Below are 23,057 nucleotides of genomic sequence, written 5' to 3' on the forward strand. Positions count from 1 at the left end.
ATCTGTCCTAATCTCCACCCTCCCACTAAACCTGCTGCATCTCCCAAATCATTGGTTGAGAATCATTCTTCTAATCTATCCCCACCATCACCATCACTATGTTCAGACCCTTATCTCCTCTCCTCTAAACAGACGTCACTGCCCCTAGTCTCTCCTTACTCCCATCCAGCCTTCACAGGCCACAAGACTGCTTTCTGAAGAACAAATCTAATTATGTCGCTCTTCTGCCAAACACTGCCATTATCATGGGTTATTAAGAGAAATGGAAAATACAAAATTAAAACTAAATCAAAGTATAGGTGACTAGATCTCAAGATGAGAAAGGACTTGCCAAACACACTTAAATTTAAAATTCACTACTATAAAAAGTTAAGGCAAGTAAGAAATAGGAAGAAAAATGTGCCAGAAATAGGACTAATGAAGTTATAATCTATATAAAAAATAGTAATACCAAAAGAAAAGGGAAAAATACCATAAAGGTCAAGGGCAATTCACAGTAAAAGAGACAAATAGTCAAGGAATATAAGGAAAAACCTACTCAAATGAATTGTCGAGGAAATAACAATAACCACAAGATACCACTTATAAAATTAGCAAACAGTAAACACACAAAAAATACTTAGCCAGGAGTACAATGAAAGTCAGACCCACACACTGCAGGCATGAATTTAAATAGAGCCTTTTGGAAGAGCAATTTGGCAAAATACAGCATGAGCCCTTAAGATTGTTTGATCCAGTACATTTATTTCTAGAACCCTATCCTAAATAGTCAGAAATACAAAGACGTTCAGTGAAACAGTGTCCATTATTTTAGATTGAAAACAACCTAAATAATCCAACAATAAAGAGATAAATAAGCATAACCATGTAATAAATATTGTAATCACTATAAATCATGCTTCCTGGGCACATTTAACCACATGGCAAAATGCCCATGTTCCAATTTTAAGTGAGATAAGATTACATATGTGCACATACGTACACACACACACACACACACTATACAACAGAGTATAATTCTGATTTCATTTATTTAATGCCCAAGTATGCATTTGAGCACAGTGACAAACACTGGAAAGAAATACATGAAAATGTTCATAGCAACCACTTTTTGTGATGGAGTCATATCAGATTTACATTTTCTTCATATTTCCATATATTTCTTAAATTGTATATAATCAATATGTATTATTTTCATAATTAGAAAATAATGCTCTAGGATAAAATACAAAATCCTTCAGCACAACATTCAAGGCCCATTACAATTTGATACCAGATATTTTCCAGCTATAACAAACAGGCTCTAGCACCATAACCACACTCCCTCACCCATTAATCCCTTTATTTATTTCTTTACCCAAAATATTCTTCTTTGCTCTACTCCAATCCCTTCTCTTCCATCAAGACCCTAATTCTCCCAGGAAAGTTAGCCCACAATGATCCCAGTTCCCATAACGTTTTCTGTACTATATATCACAAACCTGTAAGCCTTGGCTATATTTATATAATTAGTTCTTTTATGTATTTACATTTTCCTGTACTCTACAGGAACTATACCTTACTCATCTTGTGTAACCCCATGCGTATCAGAGTACCTGGCAGAATGAAAAAAGAACATAAAAATCTTCATAAAATTATTTTAAGTGGCTAATCAACTCTTCACTCATAAAATTACACTAAGTCCCTTTAAATGGTCTATCTTCTGTCTCAGTCCTCCTCCCATGTGACTATGTTCCTTTCCAGCTTAAGAGGCTTCAACAGCATTTTATAACCCAAGGATAAAATCTTTGCAAAGACTTCTTTGCAAAGTACAAAACAGCCTCCAAAATAGACTGCTGCCGACTCCCCCAATTCCATGTCTAACCACAACCCTGCATCTTCTACTGAAACCAAATTAAACCACTTGTGCCTTCCAGAACCATGCAGTTGCAGACATTTGTACCTTTGCATTTCTTATGCCAGGATCATGCTCCTTTCTCATTCTCACTGCTGCCACTCAAGTCATACTTCTATTCAAACTTCAAGAAGTATCTCAAGTGGCTGCTCTTTCAAAAATTATTTCCAGAATTACCACTAATTCTGCTTCCTTTGTATAAACCTCTGCTCTGAATTGAATAAATGGTATTTAAAGGAAGGTAGAAAATAAATATTATTTCCATACTACAGCTTAAGAACCTAAGGTGCATAAGCAGTACAGATCAATTTACACTACACAAAATATGAAGTAAAAAAAAAAATCAAGACTTTCTGAATTTCATTCCTCTGTTTAACTCATTCATTCCACATTTACCTATGTTTGTGCAAGGCACTAAGGATACAAAGATAAATAAGACGATTTTCTAGTCATGCAACTCAAAACTAATGAATAATGAAATTACTATGTAGGATGAATGGTGCTACAAATAAAGGGTAGTTGGAAGGTACAATAAGAAACACAACAAAAAGGGACTTCCCTGGTAGCTCAGTGGTTAAGAATCTGCCTGCCAATGCAGGGGACACAGGCTCGAGCCCTGGTCTGGGAAGATCCCGCATGCCGCAGAGCAACTAAGCCCATGTGCCACAACTACTGAGCCTGCACGCCACAACTACTGAAGCCCACACACCTAGAGCCTGTGCTCTGCAACAAGAGAAGCCACCGCAATGAAAAGCCTGCGCACCACAACGAAGAGTAGCCCTTGCTCACCGCAACAAGAGAAAGCCTGTGCACGGCAACGAAGACTTGATGCAGCCAAAAAACAAAAAGAAACACAACAGAGAAAGAGAAAGTACCAGCTCCACCTTGGGTGATCAGGGAGAACCTCACCAAAGGGATAACTTGAGGTATGAAAGGGCAGAAAGATAGCAGGATGTGAAAGACAGCAGGATGTGAAAAAGGATAAATGGAAACATCACAGGATGGGTGTTGATGTTGATGACCAAGACAAAGAATGCAAGGCATGGTTCACTGAGAGCACAGATGTCCACACTAAGGCTTTTGAACTTTCTCTTGCAGGCTTAGGAGCCATTAAAACAGTGCTTCTCTCAGAACACCAGGGATGCTTGTTAAAGTACGGGTTCCTGGGCCTGATATCAGACCTGAATCAATGTCTCTTGGAATGGATCAGAATCTGCCTAATGAAACCCTAGATGGCTTTATACAGTAAAGTATGAGAGCTCCTATCTAACGGCTTTAATAAGGGGAGTAACATGATCAAATTTAATTTTATAACTATTTATCCACCAGCAATGTTGGCTGAAAAGAAGCAAGATCAGGATTATGAATATAAACCTGGAGAAAACAGAAGCCATCCAGATGAGGGAAGATAAAAGTACGCAATAGTACTGAAAATGTAGATGGGATGGGTTGAAGGACGCATACGCTAATGTTTTATTTCTCACACCACCATGCTTAGTATTTCCTTTTTCAAACACTAAATGTGTAATGTCAAACACTATGTTTAGAAGATGGCAGTGTGGGAATACGCCAAGTTAGCATCTCTCCACAACTAGGGCGCCTGCCGGCCGCTGGTGGAGAACTCTGACACCCAAGGAAGTGGGAGGAACCCCCAAGTGAACTGGTAGGAAATGGGGGACTGAATGGGGAGGAGAAGGAGAGACCAGACAGGATTGGTGCCCCTGAGGCTGGGGAAATCAGGAGAGGCAGGCGGGAGGGGCCCTCAGGAGGAGTGGGAGAGGAGCAGAGGGTGTTTGCGCCACACACCTAGGCACAGGGAGCCTGCTGAGCTCCCAGGCTGGTCCCCTGCCCTCCAAGGCCCCACCCAGGCCGCGTGGGTCCTTTGGGGCACAGGAGGTAGGCAAGAGAGATCAGCAGAGGCAGCGAGAGGGGCCCTCCCAGAGGAGTGGGAGAGGAGTGGAGGGCATTTGCCCTGCCCACTCCAGCCCAGGAAACCTAGTGGTCTCCCAGGTGAGGTCCTCCCACGCACTGAGACCAGGGGTGGGGGGCACACCTGGGCCCGTTCTGTTCCTTGAGCCTAACCCCCACCCCCAACAGCCCCCAGGGTCTTTTCCAGCCCTGTGGCTCCGGAGCATAGGTCCCGCCCACCACCAAACCTCACCCTTGCTTACACCCTGCCCTCCACAGCCAAGGCGTTCCCACCACCCCCCCCCCGCCCCGCCTTTTTTTTTTTTTTTTTTTTTGTGGTACGCGGGCCTCTCACTGCTGTGGCCTCTCCCGTTGCGGAGCACAGGCTCCGGACGCGCAGGCTCAGCGGCCATGGCTCACGGGCCCAGCTGCTCCGCGGCATGTGGGATCTTCCCAGACCAGGGCACGAACCCGTGTCCCCTGCATCGGCAGGTGGACTCTCAACCACTGCGCCACCAAGGAAGCCCTCCCCCCTTGTTTTTAAAACACTTTTTTTTTCCTTTTTTTTTTAAATTTCCCTCCTCTCTTTTACTATTGTGGCACCAATGTACCTTCTGGTTGTTGATTCGTATACATTTTTATTTTTATATTCTTTCTAACGTATCTGTTAGTTTCGTAGACTAATTTTATTTTTTACTTTGTTATTGTTCTTTTTTTTTTTTCTTTTTGCCACCCCACATGGCTTGCGGGATCTTGGTTCACCACCTGAGGGTCAGGCCAAAGCTCCTGAGGTGGGAGCTCCAAGTCCGAACCACTGGACTAACAGAGAACCTCAGACCACAGGGAATATTCATTGGAGTGAGGTCTCACGGAGGTCATCATCTCAGCACCAAGACCCAGCTCTACCCAACAGCCTACAAACTCCAGTGTTGGAAACCTCAGGCCAAACAACGAGTAAGACAGGAACACAATCCCACTCAGTAAAAAAAATTAAAAAAACAATGAGACGGCAAAAAAATACATCACAGATGAAGGAGCAAGGTAAAAACCTACAAGACCAAATAAATGAAGAGGAAATAGGCAATCTACCTGAAAAAGAATTCAGAGTAATGACAGTAAAAATGATCCAGAATCTCAGAAATAGAGTGGAGGCAGGGACTGAGAAAATACAAGAAATGTTTAACAAAGATCTAGAAGAACTAAAGAACAAACAGAGATGAACAACACAATAACTGAAATGAAAACTACACTAGAAGGAATCAATAACAGAATAACTGAGGCAGAAGAACAGATAAGTGAGCTGGAAGACAGAATGGTAGAAATAACTGCCAAGGAGCAGAATAAAGAACAAAGAATGAAAAGAATTGAAGACAATCTCAGAGACCTCGGGGACAACAGTAAACACACCAACATTCGAATTATAGGGGTCCCAGAAGAAGAAGAGAAAACAAAAGGGACTGAGAAAATATTTGAAGAGATTATAGTGGAAAACTTCCCTAACATGGGAAAGGAAAAAGTCACCCAAGTCCAGGAAGCACAGAGAGTACTATACAGGATAAACCCTAGGAAAAACACACCAAGACACATATTAATCAAACTAACAAAAATTAAATTCAAAGAAAAAATATTAAAAGTAGCAAGGGAAAAACAAAAAATAACATACAAAGGAATCCCCATAAGGTTATCAGCTTATTTTTCAGCAGAAACTCTGCAGACCAGAAGGGAGTGGCAGGATATACTTAAAGCGATGAAAGAGAAAAACCTACAACCAAGATTACTCTACCCAGCAAGGATCTCATTCAGATTTCATGGAAAAATCAAAAGCTTTCCAGACAAGCAAAAGCTAAGAGAATTCAGCACCATCAAACCAGCTTTACAACAAATGCTAAAGAAATTTCTCTAGGCAGGAAACAGAAGAGAAGAAAAAGACCCACAAAAGCAAACCCAAAACAATTAAGAAAATGGTAATAGGAACATACATATTGATAATAACCTTGAATGTAAATGGATTAAATACCCCAACCAAAAGACACAGACGGGCTCAATGGATACAAAAACAAGACCCATATATGTGCTGTCTGCAAGAGACCCACTTCAGACCTAAGGCCACATACAGACTGAAAGTGAAGGGTTGGAACAAGATATTCCATGCAAATGGAAATCAAAAGAAAGCTGGAGTAGCAATATTCGTATCAGATAAAATAGACTTTAAAATAAAGACTGTTACAAGAGATAAGGAGGGACACTACATATAGTGTTCAAAGGATCAATCCAAGAAGAAGATATAACAATTATAAATGTTTATGCACCCAACACAGGAGCACCTCAATACATAAAGCAAATGCTAACAACCATGAAAGGAGAAATCGACAGTAACACAATAATAGAAGGGGACTTTAACACCCCACTTTCACCAATGGACAGATCATCCAAAATGAAAATAAATAAGGAAACATAAGCTTTACATGACACAACAGACCAGATAGATTTAATTGATATTTATAGAACATTCCACCCCAAAGTGGCAGAATACACTTTCTTTTCAAGTGCACACAGACCATTCTCCAGGATAGATCACATCTTGGGTCACAAATCAAGTCTTGGAAAATTTAAGAAAACTGAAATCACATCAAACATCTTTTCTGACCACAACACTATTAGATTGGAAATCAATTACAGGAAAAAAAACTGTAAAAAACACAAATACATGGAGTGTAAACAGTGAGCTACTAAATAACCAAGAGATCACTGAAGAAATTAAAAAATACATAGAAACAAATGACAACAAAAACACGATGACCCCAAACCTACGGGACACAGCAAAAGCAGTTCTAAGAGGGAAGTTTATAGCAATTCAATCTCACCTCAAGAAACAAGAAAAATCTCAAATAAATAATCTAATCCTACACTTAAAACAACCTGAGAAAGAAGAACAAAGAAAACCCAAAATCAGTAGAAGGAAAGAAATCATAAAGATTAGAGCAGAAATAAATGAGACAGAAACGAAGAAAACAATAGCAAAGATCAATAAAAGTAAAAGCTGGTTCTTTGAGAATATAAGCAAAATTGATAAACGCTTAGCCAGACTCATCAAGAAAAGAAGGGAGAGGACGCCAATCAATAAAATTAGAAATGAAAAAGGAGAAAATCACCACTGACACTGAAGAAATACAAAGGTTTATAAGAGACTACTACAAACAACTATATGCCAATAAAATGGACAACCATGAAGAAATGGACAAATTTTTGGACAGGTTCAATTTTTCCAAGACTAAACCAGGAAGGATTAGAAAATATAAACAGACCTATCACAAGTAATGAAATTGAAACCATAATTGAAAAACTTCCAACAAACAAAAGTCCAGGACCAGATGGCTTCACAGGGGAATTCTATCAAACATAGAGAAGAGCTAACACTGATCCTTCTCAAACTCTTCCAAAAAACTGCAGAGGGAGAAACATTCCCAAATTCATTCTGTGAAGTCACCATCACCCTAATACCAAAACTAGAAAAAGATATCACACAAAAAAGAAAATTATAGACCAATATCACTGATGAACATAGATGCAAAAATCCTGAACAAAATACTAGCAAACAGAATCAAACAGCACATTAAAAGGATTATACACCATGATCAAGTGGGATTTAACCCAGGGATGCAAGGATTCTTCAATATACACAAATAAATCAATGTGATATATCACATTAACAAATTAAGGGAAAAAACCATATGATCATCTCAATAGATGCAGAAAAAGCTTTTGACAAAATTCAACACCCATTTACGATAAAAACTCTCCAGAAAATGGGCATAGAGGGAACCTACCTCAACAAAATAAAGGCTATATATGACAAACCCACGGCAAACATCATACTCAATGGTGAAAAACTGAAACCATTTCCACTAAGATCAGGAACAAGACAAGGATGTCTACTCTCACCACTCTTATTCAACATAGTTTAGGAAGTCCTAGCCATGGCAATCAGAGAAGAAAAAGAAATAAAAGGAATACAAATTGGAAAAGAAGAAATAAAACTTTCACTGTTTGCAGATGACATGATACTATACATAGAAAGTCCTAAAGATGCTACCAGAAAACTACTAGAACGAATCAATGAATTTGGTAAGGTTGCAGGATACAAAATTAATGCACAGAAATCTCTGGCATTCCTATACACTAACAATGAAATATCAGAAAGAGAAATTAAGGAAACAATCCCATTTACCATCACAACAAAAAAGAATAAAATACCTAGGAATAAACCTACCTAAGGAGGCGACAGACTTGTACTCAGAAAACTATAAAACACTGATGAAAGAAATCAAAAATGACATAAACAGATGTAGAAATACACAATGTTTTTGGATTGGAAGAATCAATATTGTGAAAATGACTATACCACCCAAAGCAATCTACAGATTCAATGAAATCCCGATCAAACTACCAATGGCATTCTTCACAGAATTAGAACAAAAAATTTTACAATTTATATGGAAACACAAAAGACCCTGAATAGCCAAAGCAATCTTGAGAAAGAAAAACGGCGCTGGAAGAATCAGGCTCCCTGACTTCAAACTATACTACAAAGCTACAGTAATCAAGACAGTATGGTACTGGCACAGAAACAGAAATATAGATCAATGGTAGAGGATAGAATGCCCAGAGATAAACCCACGCACATATGGGTACTTAATTTATGACAAAGGAGGCAAGAACATACAATGGAGAAACGACAGCCGCTTCAATAAGTGGTGCTGGGAAAACTGGACAGCTATATGTAAAAGAATTAAATTAGAAGATTGCCTAACACCATACACAAAAATAGACTCCAAATGGATTAAAGACTTAAATGTAAGACCAGACACTGTAACACTCTTAGAGGAAAACATAGGAAAAACACTCTTTGACATAGACCACAGCAAGATCTTTTTTGACCCACCTGCTAGAGTAATGGAAATAAAACCAAATATTAAAAAATGGAACTTAATTAAACTTAAAAGGTTTTGCACAGCAAAAGAAACCATTAACAAGACAAAGAGACAACCCTCAGAATGGGAGAAAATATTTGTAAATGAAACAACAGACAAAGGATTAATCTCCAAAGTATACAAACAGCTCATGGAGCTCAATATCAAAAAAACAAACAATCCAGTTTAAAAATGGGCAGAAGGGGGGCTTCCCTGGTGGTGCAGTGGTTGAGGGTCCGCCTGCCGATGCAGGGGACGCGGGTTTGTGCCCCGGTCCGGGAGGGTCCCACATGCCGCGGAGCGGCTGGGCCCATGAGCCATGGCCGCTGAGCCATGGCCACTGAGCCATGGCCGCTGAGCCTGCGCGTCCGGAGCCTGTGCTCCGCAACGGGAGAGGCCCCAATAGTGAGAGGCCCATGTACCGCAAAAAATAAATAAATAAATAAATAAATAAATAAAAATGGGCAGAAGACCTAAATAGACATTTCACAAGGAGGGCATTCAGATGGCCAAGAGGCACATGAAAAGATGCTCAACATCACTAATTATTAGAGAAATGCAAATCAAAACGGCAATGAGGTATCACCTCAACAGGTCAGAATGGCCATTACCAAAAAAGCTAGAAACAATAAATGCTGGAAAGGGTGTGATGAAAAGGGAACCCTCCTGCACTGTTGGTGGGAATATAAATTGATACAACCACTATGGAAAACAGTATGGAGGTTCCTTAAAAAACTAAAAATAGAACTACCATGTGACCCAGCAATCCTACTACTGGGCATATACCCTGAGAAAACCATAATTGAGAAAGAGACATGCACCACAATGTTCATTGCAGCACTATTTACAATAGCCAGGACCAACCTAAACGTCCATCAACAGATGAATGGATAAAGAAGATGTGGCACTTGTATAAAATGGAATATTACTCAGCCATAAAAAGAAATGAAATTGAGTTATTTGTAGTGAGGTGGATGGACCTAGAGTCTATCATACAGAGTGAAGTAAGACAGAAAGAGAAAAACAAATACCATATGTTAACGCATATATATGGAATCTAAAAGAAAAAACAAAAAAAAAAGTACTGATGAACCTAGTTGCAGGGCAGAAATAAAGATATAGACATAGAGAATGGACTTGAGGACATGGCGTGGGAGGGAGGGAAGCTGGGGTGAAGTGAGAGTAGCATCGATGTATATACACTACCAAATGTAAAATAGATAGCTAGTGGGAAGCAGCTGCATAGCACAGGGAGATCAGGTCGGTGCTTTGCGATGACCTAGAGGGGTGGTATAGGGAGCATGGGAGGTAGGCTCAAGAGGGAGGGGATACGGGGACATATGTATGCATGTGGCTGATTCACTTTGTTGTACAACAGAAACTAACATAGTATTGTGAAGCAACTGGACTCCAATAAAGATTTATTAAAACAAAAAACACTACGCTTAATGCTTTGTACCTGCTGACACTAACTGGACTGAATGATACATTAAATTATATATTTATAATAAATACATTATATCTAATATACTACTAATATAAAAATTATTACTAACAATGATAGCTGCCACATACTAATCTGTTGCTATGACCTAGGTACTATGCTAGGCATTAGGGTTGGTTATGTCACAGCAAAGGGTAAAATATTAGGTAGACAGACATGACACTTGGTCTGAGGGAATAATAACAACAACATTAGGTAAACACAGTGCTTTAGTAAATACTGTCTTTCCAGAAAAAATCTACAAAATTTTTTTAGGAGAAAAAGAAACCATTACTACCAAAGAGTAAAAAAAATTAGACATGTTTGATAAGGAAATTATTGAAGCAGCAAGAGTAGCTTGAAGAAAAAAAGGCCAGAGTGAGGACACAAGGTTGGCTTTTAAGCTCCCTCCTCTGACGTCAACCACAGTGTGCCCCTTTCAGCACCCCGGGATCACCCCAGGTGTCCGCCTCTTTCTGGGAGGTATGCCAGCAGACAGCCTGTGTGCTCAGACAACTGAAAGGTTATCTAGCGTCTGGTACCACGGTATCTGGGTGTGACTGTGTGCAACTCCTCTTATCAGCCTCTTGGTCCTACTGATTGCGTCACTGGGGCAAAAAATGTATCTAATAGCAATCCACAGCCAGAAAAGAGAGGGGAAAAAGAAAGAAAGAAGGAATACAACAGTGAAAGCAGATGAGAAGAGAACAGAGGGAGACTGAAGGAAAGGAGAGAAAATGTCTCATCCCCACGTCCTGTAGGTCAACTATAATTTCTAACTAACTCCTGCATATGACCTGTAATGCCTGACAATGGATTTTACTGACTTCACAATAATAAAGTCTCATTACCACAAAATATAGATATCCAGCAAAGTTGTGAGGGTAACATTTTAGCTACATACATGAAGATGACAGAGTTGATCACTGATATGTGTGGTATCTAGTATGTTACACTAAGATTAGCTAATGGAAAATGAACAGAAACATCTACCAAACTCCAAGGGTCTCCTGGCTTAATCATAAGATATACACATCTAGAGCAAACTAACTCATTCAAATCATCTTATATTCCTAACAACTTCAAGGACAGGCCATCTGATCCTGGAAATTCTTTAACAGGAATGTTAGTATATTTGCTCTGCCACCTTTATTAAAGAACATCTGAAATGTGTGCTCACAAACTCATGTTTGCATTATCACGGAGAAAGATTCAATTCAATTCAATAAATATTTGTGAAGTACCCATTTTATGCAATATGCTTGGGAGAAAATAAAGCCTCTGTACTTAAGGCTATAACTTAAAAACTTACTTGAAAAAGGCCAGCAGAAAAGCTAAATCATAAGGTATATACGAATGAAATGGTCTCAAATTTGCTAGTAAAACTCAATGGTAAATGTAAAACATATACACACACTTTAGAAGCTAATAAGACAGATATATTTGACATTTTCATTGCAAGTACTAAGCCTATTCTAACCTTATGATTTCTGTGTAGAAGAAAACACAGATTTAGCCATTTCAGATACTAAATAAGGAACCTGACTTAAAATATTACAGAAATGCAAAAAGAGGAAAAAATTATTGGATTACTTGCTCATCACTGAAAGTGAACCTGTGACAATCACAGAAAGAGTAGCAGGTAAAATTGTGTCTCAAGTGAAAACCCAAGCAAAGTGACAGAACCATGATCATGAGACTAGTCCTTATTCAAGCACGGGTATTTTTCAGCACACGCACACACATGCGCAGCATAGGCAGAAGCCTCCAGCAACAATAACAAACGAAACAAAGCGATATCATACAATCTGCAGAGGAGAAAAGGCTGATATAGCTTTGCTACAGCATGTATTGTTATTAAATATTTGAATACATGCTAGGTTAAGTCATGTCTGCTGAAACACCTGATAGCTTTGTCCCCTAAAACCAGTGTTACAATAATATTTTAGCCTTATTTCATCTTATCCAATGACTAAGAGATATTTAAAACATAGGCAATAATTTTACTCTTGCACCATTCACTTCAATGGTCCCAACTTAAAAGCTTACTTATTTCTGAATTGTTTTTTAATGCCATAGTTTCGGGGACTATTTTTAAGGTTACCTGGTAAAATACTTTATTATTTTTCCTTAAAGAGCCTTGAGACCAACCTATAATTATACCAAACAGTTCAGATCTCTACCTAAAGTTGATTTATGAAGTACCAAACAGTTCAGATCTCTACCTAAAGTTGATTTATGAAGTGAGCATTAAATATCGGCTGATTTTGATGCTAAAGTGTAAAGAAGAAAAGTGGATGATTTTTTAAAAATCTGAATCCGCTCTGAAAACAGCGATCAAGGATACTAATAATAAGACTAGGAAATGTTACATATCTAACACACACACACACACACACACACACACACACTTCTATAAATATCAATACTGAGTTCTAAAATAGAATACAAGAAAAAATATGTATTGAAAAATATTAAATAATATTTTATAAAATAATTAGGTAGATATCATTTATAATGCATGTTCTAAATAATTTTTAATTTCCTAAGTACAGTGTAAAGAACTAATTTATTACCTACAAATATACTGGTAAGAAAAATAATTTTACTCTTGATTATGGATAGGATATTTTATTGAATAAGAATCTTTAAAAGAACTTCTGAAATTCTGACGCATAATGTTAAACTTCAACAAATAAAAACACACTGATGTCTTGATGTACTTCTAAAACATTCTAAAATTAGCTAAGGGGAAAAATCCCATCATCTGCTATAAAAAAAAAAGTATGGTTTTAATGTTAATGATTTTAAGTATTAGGAAAAAGGAAGGAAGGGAGGGAATAAGGAAGAGAAGGAGGCAGGGGAGAGTGGAGAGGGAAACACAAAAAGTGTAACTATCAAGAAAATGTCTAAGACTGAAATGGATATTTGGTGCCCTCTGCTGCCATACTGCTGTTACTGAATACTAATAGTTAGGAAAACACAGCGAGATGAGCTCTCTCAGAGAATCCATTTTTAAGATGGAATTAGACAATATACTTATTCTAAATATTTGATTTTGGATAGAAAAGGATTTTATGATTAGGTATGAATTACAATATACTCATTAGATTTGACGTTATTTCACTTCCTGTCATGTGTTTTCATTAACAAGTACATTAATAAGCATAAACCAAAGAGAGGTAGTTTAGCTATTGAGAGGTTTTAAGGTTTTATACTGTATTGTAATTTATTTCATATGACATAAATGAAATGTAAATTACTCAAAAGTTAATTATAAGTGTTAAATATAAACACTTTTTGTATTTCTTTTTTTTTTTTTTTTTTCTTTTTGGCCACACTGTGCAGCTGGTGGGATCATAGTTCCCTGGGACTAAGAAGTATTCACACTCAAGCAGATCCTAGCTTGTTTCTAACCCTCTTCTCCCACCACTGCTGGCCTCGGCACACGCTGCACTATCTCACTATGCCCACACACCATCCCCACCCACATCTGCACGTGGTGTTGTCTTTGCCTGGGATGTTCTTGCCCACTTTGCTTCCTGATGTCAAGCCTCTACACAAATGGCTCTTCGGAAGAGCCTTCCCAACAACTCTGCAGGTCAGCTCGTCTTCCTAGGTCTCTGTCGCACTCAGCTCATACAGTCTAGTCGAGTGCTCACCACAATGAACCGCAGCTTGTCCCCCACATCAGAGCAGGAACTCCACCACAGTCTGGTGGGTGTGGGTGTGATTAATGCACTCTCCAACTGCTCTCACGCACGGCACGGTTTATCGTACACACTCAGTATGTGCTGAATGAATGCAGCCAATCAATCAGAGTATTAAACAAGTGTGTGCTGAATACCTATTGAGATAAATGTTTTCAAACATGTTGCTCATTTAACTTCATTACAACCTTATTACACCCCTTCCCCACCTTAAAGTTAAAAACAAATGGAAGCTCAGAGGTCAGTCAGTCACACAGGTCTCATAGTTCGTCAATGGTTAAGTTATGGGAGGAAGCCCAGGTCCTCCTCTATCTGCCTGACGTTTGATTCTAGACATCAAGAGGTTCTCAGCGTTCGTACTGTAGAGACTCTAGAGATGGAGGGGTGGGGGTGAGGGAAAAAGTGAGTCCACCCGACATTAATCAACCTTCGAACACTGCTTCGTTCACAGTAGTTCAGTGAACACTCTGTGCTGGGCACTGGAAGCACAAGGAGGAATATCAAATGGTCCTTGGAGGAGCTCTTAGTCTGATATAAAGCAGTGGATCTCAGCCAGGGGTGATGTTTTCCCCCCAGCCCCAAAGGACATTTGGCCACGTCTGCAGACATCATTGTTAGTCACAATTAGGAGAGGGTGCTAATGGCCAGTGGGTAGAGGCCAGGGATGCTGAGAAACATGTTACAGTGCACAGGGCAGCCCCCAGAGCAAAGAATTATCCAGCACAAAATGTCAGTAGTGCTAAAGTCAAGAAACCCTGATACAGAGAAATAGCCATGTAAACAAGTATATGTCCTTGCTTCCATATACTGGTGCAAGACAATAAGTACCAGGATGGAGACATAAGCCAAGTGCCAGAGAATCTGAGAAGATTCAACTGACTCTGCTAAACTTAGCAGCATTACCTGAAAAAATTCGGGACCTTTGTGGAGATAATGGTCATAGAACTGAGGTTCCTGAGATGAGTGGGAGTTAGCTAGGTGACGGGCTCAGAGGGCAGGGGGCATGGAACAAGGCCACTCCAGACACAACAAATAGTAAGTACAGCTGACCCTTGAAAAACTCGGAGGTTACATGCATCGACCCATCCATGCAGTCAAAACTCTGCGTGTAATTTATAGTCGGCCCTCCAATATCTGCAGTTCCTCCATGTCCACAAATACAACCAACGCTGGATTGTGTTGTACTGTGGTGCTTACGACTGAAAAGAAATCCACATATAAGTGGACCCACACAGTTCAAACCCGTGTTGTTCAAGGGTCAACTGTATATACTACATTTACTGAAATACAGGTGAAAAAGACTGGGAACCAATTTACATTAGACTGTAAAAAACTAAAATCCTGATTTATGATGATGAATCCCCTCCTTTTGTCTCTTTTTTCTACCTCTTCCTTTATACCCATCCACTCCCCTGAGAAAATGTAAGTTTCACCAAGGCTAATTGCTGCTAGGTGATTGTTATTGAGGTGTGACTGTGATTAAGAAAAACAGGTATCTTTACACAAACTAAGAAGAGAGAGATGTGTGGAAGGCAACGTAAAGATCTCTGAATATACAGGCACACCTCAGAGACACTGTGGGTTCGGTTCCAGACCACCATAATAAAGCGAATAAGATCACAATAAAGTGAGTCACATGAATTTCTTGGTTTCCCGGTGCATATACAACTTATGTTTACACTATTCTGTAGTCTATTAACTGTGCAATAGCGTGTCTAAAAAATGCAGCTACCTTAATTAAAAATACTTTATTGCTAAAAGATTGTTAACCATCATCTGAGCCCTCAGGAAGTCGAAATCTTTTTGCTGGTGGAAGGTCTCCTCAACATCGGTGGCTGCTGACTTTATCAAGGTGACGGCTGCTGAAGGCTGGGGCAGCTGGGGCAATCTCTTAAAATAAGACAACAGTGCAGTCTGCTGCATCAAATGACTCTTCCTTCCATTAACGATCCCTCTGGAGCAGGCTATGCTGTTTAATAGTATTGTACCCACAGAACTTCTTTCAAAATTGGAGTCAATCCTCTCAAACCCTGCTGCTGCTGTATCAACTAAGTGTATGTCCTAGTCGAAATCGTTTGTTGTCATTTCAACAATCTTCAAAGCATCTTCACCAGCAGATTTCCTATGAAGAAACCACTCCTTCCTCATCTGTTGAAGTTCTATCATGAGGTTGCAGCAATTCAGTCATATCTTCAGGCTACACTTCTAATTCTAGTTCTCTTGCTATTTCCACCACATCTATAGTTACTTCCTCCACTGAAGTCTTGAACCTCTCAAAGTCATCCAGGAGGGTTGGAATTAACTTCTTCCAAATTCCTATTAATGCTGATATTCCGACCTCTTCCCATGAATCACAAACGTCCTATGGCATCTAGAATGGTGAAACCTTTTCAATTTACTCTGCCCAGATCCATCAGAGGAATCACCATCCGTGACGGCTATATCCTCACAAAATGTATTTCTTAAATAATAAGACTTAAAAGTCGAAATTACCCCTTGATCCGTGGGCTGCACAATGGATGTTGTGTTAGCAGGCATGAAAACAACATGAATCTCACTGTCCACCTCCATCAGAGCTCCTAGGTAACCACCAGGTGCACTGTCAACGAGCAGCCATATTTTGAAAGGAATGATTTTTTTCTGAGCAACATGACTTAATGGCGGGCTTAAAATATTCAGTAAACCTTGCTGTAGACAGAGGTGCTTTGTTGTTCCATCTGTGGAGCACAGGCAGAGTAGATTTAGCCTATTTCTTAAGGGCACTAGGGTTTTCAGAATGGTATATGAGCTCTGGCTTCAGCTTCAAGTCACCAGCTGCACCAGCCCCGATCAAGAGAATCAGCCTGTCCTTTGGCACTTCGTTTTTTTTTAAAACACATGCCTGTAATCACTTTTATTTATTTACTTATTTATTTTGGGCTGTGTTGGGTCTTCCGCTGCTGCACGCGGGCTTTCTCGAGTTGCGGTGAGCGGGGGCTACTCTTCTTTGCGGTGCACGGGCTTCTCACTGTAATGGCTTCTCTTGTTGCAGAGCACGGGCTCTAGAGCGCAGGCTCAGTAGTTGTGGCACGTGGGCTCAGTAGTTGTGGCGCATGGGCTTAGTTGCTCCACGGCATGTGGGATCTTCCTGGACCAGGGCTCGAACCCATGTTCCCTGCATTGGCAGGCAGATTCTTAACCACGGCGCCACCAGGGAAGTCCTCCTCTGGCACTTTGAAGCCAAGGTACTAAGTTCTCCTCTCCAGCTATGAAAGTCCTAGATGACGTCTTCTTCCAAAAGAAGGCTGTTTCATGTGTTGGAAGTCTGTCGTTTAGTGTAGCCACCTTTGCAAATGATCTGGAGAACCTTCTGCAGCGTCTACATCAGTACTTGCACTTTTATTTTATGGAGATGGCTTCTTTCCTTAAATCTCAGTTTGAGGAAATGAAGTTGTCCTTCTCCACGTCAAAGCCAAGTGCCTTCCCTCTGCCACCCTGTCACCCGCTGTGGAGCCCAGCTTCATCAGCTGTCTCCTCCCCACCTTGATCATGAACCTGCCTCTCTCCACTGGCTCTTTACCCTTGATCCACAGACACTCTAACCTGTCTTCAAGACTGGATTTCCCTCTGGCTACTCTCCTTCTACTTCCCTTATCATACCAACTTTTCAAAAGTATTCCACACTGGCTCCTTCTATTTTCACACCTCCCATTCACTCCTTAACCCACCACAGTCAAGCTGCTGCCCCCCACATCGTGGGGAGACAGTTCTGAAAAAGGATACTGATGATCTCACTGACACACGTTTCAATCCTTCTAACATTCAGCTCTTGCGTTTGACACAATTGATCGCTCCACCCTTCTTGAAACACCCGATTCCCTGTTTGCAAGTCAGCACATCCTCCTGGGTCTCCTCACACCACTTCCTCTCTGCATCGTTTCCTCTCCCTCTCCTTCAGGTGGTATCCCGAGAGTCTATCTCAGCCCATTGGCTATCTCTGAAGGATCTTGTGTGCTTCCATGGTTTTAAATGCCAGGTGTACGCTGGGGATTCCTCAATTTGTAGACCCATCACCACAAGCCTCCCTCAAGTCCCCCCTCCATTGTATGCAAAGCAACTCATCGTCACCCACACAAAACCTGTCCCTACAATCAATCTCACGCTGGAGAGAGCCATTTCTAGTCAGTCATCCAGTCAGAAAGCCTGTGAGTCAGCCTCCCTTACCGCCTCTACCTAATGAATCATTAGGTCCTGCCAAATATGGCTCACAAACAATTCTTCAAGTTAAACTCTCCTCTACATTTCCTCATATCTGTTATACATACCGGCTTCCAGATAAAATTCTTTTTGAGGGAAGAATTCTAATGCTAATTTTTTAAGTTTGAAAGCCACTGAGAGAATGCTTTAGCGCCGTCACATGGTACGCATGGACCGGCCTCACCTCCCGCCTCTGCCTGTCTCTCCTCAGCTGACCCTCCAGCCCTACAGAGCACACATGGCACTCCCCTGCTCCCTCTCTGCATCCGCCACCCGCTACTCCCAGAACACACTGTAAGCCACCTCCACCCGCCACCTGACTATATTCCACTCATCTTCAATGTCTCCTCCTCCAAGAGTCCAGTCCTGATCACCTCACGCTAGGCCAGGTTTCTGCAATACTTTCTGCATTTCCTCAGCCACCTCACTTACTTCACTGCATCGTATTTATCTGTTGATATCTCCAGAGGGTAAATATCATGTCTTATTCATTTGGACTCTCAAGGGCCTAACACAGCACCTAAGCGTCAATAAATGTTTACTGAATTAGACTGATTCAATTATTTTCTAACAGAGGCTATAAAAGTCAGGAAGTATGAAAATCTTTTATATGGTCCAATAAAGAGCAGATTTTTCAAGCACATTCGAAGAAATTATTTCTTACCAGGAGTACTAACATATTAATTTTTAGTCACAAATCTTTACACTTCTATCAAATTACTTCAAAATACCTTTAGGTTCCCAAATAAGAGTTAGATATAAAGTACCACACACAAGGGCTAGAAAGTTCTGGCTGCCGAGGTCATAGGGTTTGATCTAGCTAGTGTTCCTATTCTCTCAGCAGTCTGCCATTGGATTTATTATGTGAGATAGTGAAATGATGGGGAAATGATGGTGAAGGAAATTTCTCCTTTGCTGTTTCTCACATTCCAAGGAAAAACAAAACTGTTCAGAATTTAAAACCATCACAGAACAAGATGGCTTTTTCTTGGTTCAGAATAATATGATGAATTATATTTAATATGAACTATGAATTCCATTTATAAATCCGCTGAACACCTATTGTGCGCAAGGCACAGGGCCAATAAGGCACTAGAGCCACGGGGCTGGTTAAGTTTCAGGAAGGCAAGTTCCCTTGTATGTGTCATTATTCGATGGTGTTATACAATGATCACCATAAATCCAGTTGTTTCTAATTCAAGAATCCTTAAAAAGGAAAGAGAGCTAAATAAAAACCCTGTAGTCACCAAAAAATTTAGTAAATATGAACTAAATATGTAGTTAGTTTTGAGAGTTTAGTTTCATTCCTTAATGGAATAAGTCGTATTATATTCACAGTAACCTAACACTCATTTCCCCCAAACTGGAGAAAAAGTTGGTAGAAAATCAACCAACTGGAAATCTTCAAAGCATTCATCCCCAAATCAACCAGTTGGAAATCTTCAAAGCATTCATCCCAAACTCTATGAAATATCCGTGCCTGGTGAGTGCACACACGCGCGCGCACACACACACACACCAAGGAGCACATGTACTTACAAACTACATACACTGTACTTTCCTGTGCGTGTGAGAGTACTGTGAAAGTGAGGCAAATATGAAGAAAGAAAAACAGAATTAGGACATAAATACATTAGAGGAATGTGAACCATTTTTACAGAGATGAGGATGAATGATTAATTTAATATAATGAATAGCCTGTGGAAGGGAGGAAAAGATGGAGAAAGAGAGGAAAAGAGGGAGGGGGCGGAGAGGCAGGCCAACAGGACTTCATGGACTGCTCTGTGTTTGCTTGTGTCTGTGATAACAGCAACTAATGCAATAATGTACATCCAGAAATTAACCCTATTACTTGCCCTATATACCTGTGCCTCCTTAATTACTTTAAATCTTTTAATTTTACATTTGTGGTTCCAAAAAACTTTTCTTAAGCTCATTCCTTAAGGAATCTCTTTACCAAAGCTTCATGTTAAATTCTAAAATTTTCATTCTAGAACTTTTAAAGTTCCAAATGACAAACAACAGAGAGGGAAGTAATGGCAAAACAAAGTCACTGACTGCTCATCGTAGACCTTAAAAGTCAGTCTCACTAACCACCATGTGATGAGATTTCGGCAGCACAGGAGGAGAAGTTCAATCCAGGCTGATGGACTCAGGGCAACTGTCACCCGCAAGAGGTTAAGGATCTTCTTGCATAAACAAAGTGCGCTTCCTTTCAGTTCCAACCCACACTGGTATCTTACCAGTGTGATCCAGAAAAGCGACAGATATTTACAAACACGCTTCATCTAGGGCAAATGAAGCATGTTTGTAAACATGCTTACTTGTAAGTAAGATTTTTAAATGAATGATTTTTAAATGAATGTTTAATATTTCTCCTTAACTAATTCATTTCACTGAATTCTACACTTAACATTGAGACTATAGAGACCCAAAGGGAAGATCATAGCAACAACGCCAGCATAGTTACTGGATTTTCCCAAACCCCCTCATAAAAAGAGACAGAGCAACTAGGCAGCATAACCAAAACCCACTGAGAACATTTTCAACAAAATTAAGTGATGAAGTATACCCACAAATCCCGAAATTCAAGTGGATGGGAAAACCCACCAACAGCTACAAAATCCTCCTGGTATCAGGCACCCCTGTAGTAAGGAGGAAGGAGAAGCAGGAATGTATCTGACAGCTCTGACAGGAAAACTCTAGAAGAGCCAACAGATACTTAACCAAAAATTAAACCTGAAAACAGCAGCTGGACCCGGGAGGAGCTTACCTACCTCAACAGCAAGTGAACACAAGGGCCTGCAGTTGTGAGATCTGAGGGGGCTGGCACATCAGATTCCCAGGGCCCTTACCACACTGATGTATCCACACTCCCTTCTAGGAAGAGATCCCGCAATAAGGAGAAACTACTAAGAATGCAGTCAAGATTGACAGGTAATTTAAAAAACAAAAATAAATAAATAAAAAAGGGAGGATAGGAACAGTGCCAGAAACTATCAGAAAGCAAGCCACCATATTATTGAACCACATGAAACAACAGAAGGAGTTCTGTGAAGTTAGAAAAGCTCTCTGAATTAATCATTAAAAAAATCCAGGAAAAATCATTTCACAAAGTGAGCAACAAAAAGTATTGAGGTCAAAATTATTGCAAGTAAAAAGAGAATAAGAATGGGGATTCCCTAGAGGTCCAGTGGTTACGACTCTGCACTTCTACTGCACGGGGTATGGGATCGATCCCTGGATGGGGAACTAAGATCCTGCATGCCGGATCTTAAACAAAAATCGGGCCTCTATTAAAAAAAGAGAGAGACAGAATACGAACCAGAAAAAAAACAGACATGTTGAAGCAGCAGATCGAAATGAATGTACTATTTCAAAACAAGCTAAAGACATTTTAAAAATGATACTCAACATGAAAGAACAATACAAATGAGAATTAGAAAAATCAGAAATGAAATGACTGAACTCAAGAAAGAATTAAAGGGGAGGAGCTTCAAGATGGCGGAAGAGTAAGACGCGGAGATCACCTTCCTCCCCACAAATACATCAGAAATACATCTACATGTGGAACAGCTCCTATAGAACACCTACTGAACGCTGGCAGAAGACCTCAGACCTCCCAAAAGGCAAGAAACTCCCCACGTGCCTGGGTAGGGCAAAAGAAAAAAGAAAAAACAGAGACAAAAGAATAGGGACAGGACCTGCACCTCGGGGAAGGAGCTGTGAAGGAGGAAAGGTTTCCACGCACTAGGAAGCCCCTTCACTGGCAGAGACTGCAGGTGGTGGAGGGGGGAGCTTCGGAGCTGTGGAGGAGAGCGCAGCAACAGGGGTGCGGAGGGCAAAGCGGTGAGATTCCCGCACAGAGGATCGGTGCCGACCAGCACTCACCAGACCGAGAGGCTCGTCTGCTCACCCGCCAGGGTGGGCGGGGGCTGGGAGCTGAGGCTCGGGCTTCGGTCGGATCGCAGGGAGAGGACTGGGGATGGCTGTGTGAACACAGCCTGAAGGGGTTAGTGTGCCACAGCTAGTCGGGAGAGAGTCTGGGAAAAGGTCTGGACCTGCCTAAGAGGCAAGAGACCATTGTTTCGCAGTGCGCGAGGAGAGGGGATTCACAGCGCAGCTTAAAGGAGCTCCAGAGACGGGCACGAACCGCGGCTATCAGCGCACACCCCAGAGACGGGCATGAGACGCTAAGGCTGCTGCTGCTGCCACCAAGAAGCTTGTGTGCGAGCACAGGTTACTCTCCACACACCCCCTTCCATGGAGCCTGTGCAGCCCGCCACTGCCAGGGTCCCGTGACCCAGGGACAACGCACGGTGCGCCTCAAGCTGGTGAAATGTCACTGTGGCCTCTGTCGCCGCAGGCTTGCCCTGCATCCGTACCCCTCCCTCCCCCCGGCCTGAGTGAGCCAGAGCCCCCCGCATCAGCTGCTTCCTTAACCCCGTCCTGTCTGAGCAAAGAACAGACGCCTTCAGGCGACCTACACGCAGAGGCGGGGCCAAATCCAAAGCTGAACCCCGGGAGTTGTGTGAACAAAGAAGAGAAAGGGAAGTATCTCCCAGCAGCCTCAGAAGCAGCAGATTAAATCTCCACAATCAACATGATGTACCCTGCATCTGTGGAATACCTGAAGAGACAACGAATCATCCCAAATTGAGGAGGTGGACTTTGGGAGCAATGACATATATATATATTTTTTCCTTTTTTCTCTTTTTGTGAGTGTGTATGTGTATGCTTCTCTGTGTGATATTGTCTGTATAGCTTTGCTTTTACCATTTGTCCTAGGGTTCTGTCTGTCTGTTTCTTTTTGTTTTTTTTTTATTACTTAAAAAAATTTGTTTCTTAATAATTAT

General features: G+C 40.8%; 1 protein-coding gene across 7 annotated transcripts in view; it reads right to left on the reverse strand.

Annotated features, from left to right (window-relative positions):
* Positions 1-23,057, reverse strand: part of WDR7 (WD repeat domain 7) — a 388,004-nt gene that overhangs the window by 276,896 nt on the left and 88,051 nt on the right. The gene's annotated exons all lie outside the window — the stretch shown is intronic.

The sequence above is a fragment of the Pseudorca crassidens genome, chromosome 12 (assembly GCF_039906515.1).
Source record: "Pseudorca crassidens isolate mPseCra1 chromosome 12, mPseCra1.hap1, whole genome shotgun sequence".
Classification (NCBI taxonomy): Eukaryota; Metazoa; Chordata; class Mammalia; order Artiodactyla; family Delphinidae; genus Pseudorca; species Pseudorca crassidens.